This window comes from Chenopodium album, chromosome 14, assembly GCF_948465745.1.
Source record: "Chenopodium album chromosome 14, dcCheAlbu1.1, whole genome shotgun sequence".
In the NCBI taxonomy this organism is placed as follows: domain Eukaryota; kingdom Viridiplantae; phylum Streptophyta; class Magnoliopsida; order Caryophyllales; family Amaranthaceae; genus Chenopodium; species Chenopodium album.
The window spans coordinates 15,595,088-15,600,581 of NC_137847.1; the positions used below are offsets into that span (position 1 = coordinate 15,595,088).

A 5,494-nucleotide genomic window follows, 5' to 3' on the forward strand; every position below is an offset into this window, starting at 1 on the left:
ACCTAGACTTGGTGTTCTAAGAGTCATATTTCTCTGTATTCTAGGCTTTGTAGTCATCCCAATATGAAGTAATCTTGGTTCATCAATTAATATCTTACTTGATCTATTACTAACTGCAGGATTCATAAAGAATTCCTCCCAAGTTTTTTCAATTTCAATTTCGTTAGGATTTACTTTTATAGATGTAATTTTCTTTTTAGGACCTCCTCCTTGCTCATATTTCTGAGATCGACTAATTGTTTTTTAAAAGATGAATCTATAGTATTTACCAACTTATAAACCACCTTCCATCTTAATTGTATAGGTCATGTTCCTTTATGCATTTTTACTCCTTTTGTTAATAGCTTGATAGCTAGAAACTTTGACGCAAATGAATCTTCTAAGCTCACATAATATCTAGGTTCACATATATAGCTTATCGTTCCTTGACTTAAGTTACAAGTGATACCACTAATTATTTGATCATAAAACTCTTTATGTCTAATATCACAAATAAAACTCAAGCATTTAACATCCTTGCCAAAATCTTGTAAAGGAGTTATGTATACTAGTACTGCACCAATACAAATATAACTATAATTTCCTTTTTCTTTATGTTTTTTGATACTTTTCCAATTTATGATATTAATTTCGGTTGCCTTTTGTTCACAATCTTCGATTATATACTTCCTTCCATTTCTTCACATACATATTTGGTTCTAGTTTTAAAGAAAGAAGTTTTAAATATTTTATCCTTAGTAATCTGGGGGAAATTCCAGCTTTCTTTATTTATATGATCTAGGTCATTATCTTCAAATGAATGCTCAGCTCTTTTTAGTTGACCTATAGTCATTTTGCTTTTATCCTCATCATTGTCATTTGATTCTGAATTTTCTAACTCTTCTCCTTCCATCATATTATTTATTTCTTCATAATTTTCTTCTTCAAATTCGCTATCCTCAAGTTCTTTGTTATACTCATTTTCTTCCTCTATTATCTCTACTATTCCTTTATTATTACTTAACGCCAATTCTAAAGCCTCGTCTTCTAGTATTTCTATGTAATCCCAACTACCTAAGGCTTCCATTAATTTATGATTAGCTTTTTTACATTCATTAGCATAATGCCCTAGTTCTCCACAAGACCAACATTTGCATGTATTTTTTTTCTCAGGACAATATGTTGCCTTTCTGAAAAACATACTTGGTTTTCTATATTTGTATTTATAGTACTTCTTTTTATAGGCTTCTTCTCTTGATTTGTCAAATTTATTTTTCTTATAATTCCTTCTCTTATTATAGTTTTTTCTTTCACATCCATAGTTATTTGGGAAATCCCAACAAGTGAGAAATTGTCTCTTCATTTGTTGAGTTCCTCCAACCTCTCTATATTTCTTTTCAATCCACTTTCTTAGGAAAGCAATTCTATTACCTAGGGCATCCCTAGCTAAGAATTTCTCTCTCCATTCTTGATATTTTTCACTAATTTCTTCATTAAGATGACTTGGTAATTTATCATAGAACATTCCAAGATTTGTTTCATTTTCACCAATTTTATAATAATATGTTTCAAATTCCATAATATAGTTCTCGACATTTTTCATATTACAGATGGACAAATTACTTAACTTTCTTTGATATTCCATTCTTTTCTCATTAGGTTTAGCTCTAAGACCAATAAATTCCAAGCCAATGTATTGACATAGCTGTCTAAACATCCTAGTACGCGATTTATTAGCTCTTAACGTAGTTTTGACTTCTTCACTAGTAGAAAATACAAATAGGCATCGAGTTAGTGGCACCGGTTCTTAAAAACCGGTGGCAAAAAAATTAGGCGGGATTAGTATAAAAGAAATGCCACCGGTTCAAACTAAACCGTTGCCAAATTGGTGAAATGGCACCGGTTTGAACCGGTGGCAATTTATATATATAAAAAAAACCCGCCCCTCTATTCTTTGTCTTTCGTGTTCTCTTTCTCATTCCTCAGCAACTCGTGTTCTCTCTCTCTCTCTCTCTCTCCTCTGAGTCCTCTCTCCTCAACTAGATCTCTCTGCTTCTCTCTCCTCAAACTCGCAGTCACATGCATGAAGCCACCGCCGGCCAGATCTCGAAGCCACCGTCGCTCTCCCTTTCCTTTCCTCTCTCCTTCGACATAATTGCGCCGCAAGCAACTCTATCGATGGCTAGGGAATTCTGAAACAATTTTCATTCAATTTATGTAATTTATCTCCTTTTTCATTCAGTTTTTGTGAAATTTCACAATTAATCCTGCTTTCTTTTTCATATTCTGTAACTTGATGTTTAAATTTCAATTCTTGCCGATTTATTGATTATTTTTGTGCTAATTTGTAGAGGATTGCGATTAAAGGGTGATGCACTCCTTAATACGAATCAGGCTCAATTGAAATGAGGTACTCCTGGATGTTTAATTCTTGTTTCTGTTTAATGGGTTTTAGTTTTTTCTCGTAATTTTAGTTTTTTAATTTGCAATTTTGTTGGAGATTTTGGTTTTGTATGGATTTATTTCGTGAAATCAATCAGTTTGAACCTTTATAATTATTGATTGTTGCCTCTTTGATTGTTTTAGTTGCTGTTATTATGATATTTGGATGAAAAATCTCGATATTTGATGTTGTTTTGTCAATTTGTTGATATAATTTATGTGGGAAAATTCGTTCAGAGCTGCAAAAATGGGTTCTTTTAGATAGTTTGGTGATTGAAGAGAAAGAGTGTTGTACTGTTGTTGAATATGAGGGCACAATCACCCCAAATGCTTATCATGTTGCTAGAATTTGAGCATTCGGATGTTTGATCCTTGGTTGCTTGATCTGTGTAGTGGTATTGCGTCTGTAATACCATTTGATAAACATGGAAATAAAAAAAAAGTTCACATGTTAATTGATATTTCTAGTGTCTATAATACTCTACTTTAACATAAATTTTGTGTTCTGTTTTTAAATAATAAGTTGAGTAACATTGTCCTCTCATTAGTTATGGTTGTCCATTCCTCACAGTTAGAAATGATAATCCGTTGTTTGCTTGATTTTTCATTCATTGTATCTCAACACTATAAAATCTTGACATAAAACTCGATTAACTACTTCTCGGGAGTTTCTTCATAAAACTACTTCTCGGGAGTTTGTTAAAAATCTAGATTGTCCTGCATCTCTTTAATAAAGATAAATTGAAATGTGGTAGTTCATAATCTCATATAGTGTCGAGAGTCAAAGAATCATAAGCTGGTGTTTTGATTCTCCTTTGTCCATGCTATATTGTGTGAATTTTAATTTTTTTTGTGTGTCAAGATCATATTGAGCGTTTTTGGTGAATAATTCCTTATGAAAGCGATGCTGTACCGAACATGAAAATAAAGTATAATAAAGTAGAGCATTTCCTGAGAATTTTTATTTCTGATCCCTTCATAGATTGACTAACAAGTGGTTCCATTTTTCTGTCTTGGACCTAAGCTGTTAACATTGTTTTATTAGCAGGGGCAGAAAGATTGATATGCCTCGTTTTGCAATTATAGCCGATATCATATAACTAATTGAATCAATAGACTGTATTAGATTTATTTATTTATGGCAAGGAGGTATATTAATTTTAAAGCATGTCCAGTCTTCAATAAGATCCTCTTATTCACATATTGAAAAAAAGTAGATACCCTGCCAAAGTATATTAATTTGGGTTTTGATTTCGATTTCATTGAGTTTTAGGGTTATGATTTTGGATTTTGTGATGTGATTGCTGTGTTTGGGTTTGAGTTTGTATGTGATGTTTGATTTTGAGTTCGATTGTGAGTTCGATTTTGTCCCTCTTGTTAGCTAATATTGGTAAGTTACATGAATGAGATTAAATTGGAATCGGGATTAAAGGGGATTATGGGTTTGATTGGGTTTTAGTTGCTGGAATCTGATCCAGGAGGAGTAATGGTCTATTATGTTTTGAGATCGAAGATTGGGTTTGTGGATGTTGTCTAACTATTTGTAGTTTAATCTTTGATGGGATTTTATGCTTATGTGTTTTTGATTTCTGGGTGATTGTAGAAAACGGAGGGAAAGATGAAAGTGAGTCTCAACCGAGTTTCACTGAGTTCAAATTGGACGATTTAAGAGTTGCTGCTTCTGGATGTTTGATTGGAATTTGATATAAAATGTAGGAGGAAGCAAGAGCGGTAGGGCTGCTGAGAAGTGAGAAAATGGCAAATTTAATTGGGTGTTGTTGTGAGGGTGATGAGAGATTGCTAGTTGCTGAGTTCATGCCCAATGAAACTCTTTCTAAGCATCTCTTTCGCTGTGAGTATCATCTATTTTCATAACTTTCTTGTTTAAGATTGAAATGCTGTGACCTTGACTAGCATTTGTTAATATTCTATCAAAGGGACTTAGTATGTTTCGTGTTGAAAATAGGCACTGCATGCATTTGTGTTTTTGATATGTTATCAATGAGATATGTTTACCACGGTATGTTGCTTGAAGATGCTAGAGTTTATGCCTATTATTAATTTTCGAGAAAGTATAATGTGGATTATGAAGACATCTGCAAACTTGCTTAGTGAAGGACAGATTGTGCCAGCCATCTCATCTTTGTAATGTATTGCTGAATTTGCTGGTTGATTTTATCGTACTATTTATAGAGATATCACACATGAATGAAAGAACATTATTATCTATCATTCTGCCGGCTGAATATTATGGTTAATGGATACTTGTATCTGCAATGCTTTATTGGTTTATACTTTACATAATGGTACTGAATTTCTGCCAAAATTTCATCTTAGAATAAGCTATTTACCCACTGAACCAATCTTTTCTTTTATCATTGGCATGAGTGCAGTTATATGGATAGAGCAACCTAAGTGTGATGATTGAGATGTCAGTTTGAATAATTATTGTTTGATTTTTGTGTGTTTATCAAAAGAGCATTGTCTCCTTGTGATGAATTACTGATCTGATGGTTTTGTTGTTGTTTTTTATCAGAAAGAATAATGGTGATGTTGGAGCATGATGAATTAAATCAAGCAAGAGAGGAGTTAGAGGGCCAAGAGAAGGAAGTTGTAGCACAGCTTGTTCAAAGTAGGAAAAAGTGAGGTGTGAGTTGGCATAGAAGAGTGAAATTGCATAGAATTTACATTATTGTCCTTTTGTTTTTTGGATGAAAAGTGTAAATTTTTCCTAGTTATTAATGAAAATGTATAAGTTTATATATATATGTTGTTTGCTGACCATTTTAGAGGAAAAAAAAGCAAATTTTTTTTTTAAATTTTTATTTTTTAAGGGTATTTTTGGCACCGGTTCTGAACTTGTGGCAAAAACTATCACTTTTTGGCATCCCTCAAATGAACACCGGTTCAAAACTGGTGCTATAAGGGGGGTTTTGAACCGGTGCTCTTTTACATTTTTCTACTAGTACTTCATCTACACCATCATACGAATCTTCTACACAGCCATAGAAACTATATTCGATATAATTTAAGAAATTTTCAGAAGTCCATTCAGTGTTTAGATTAAGTACAC

At 32.7% G+C, this 5,494-nt stretch overlaps 1 long non-coding RNA gene across 1 annotated transcript; it reads left to right on the forward strand.

Moving 5' to 3' along the window:
* The first annotated feature begins 1,956 nt into the window (after window positions 1–1,956).
* On the forward strand, window positions 1,957–5,187 carry LOC145578999 (uncharacterized). Its single transcript, XR_014098962.1, has 4 exons — window positions 1,957–2,196; window positions 2,331–2,389; window positions 4,025–4,273; window positions 4,958–5,187. It is a non-coding gene; the product is annotated as an uncharacterized LOC145578999 (long non-coding RNA).
* Window positions 5,188–5,494: the final 307 nt, after the last annotated feature.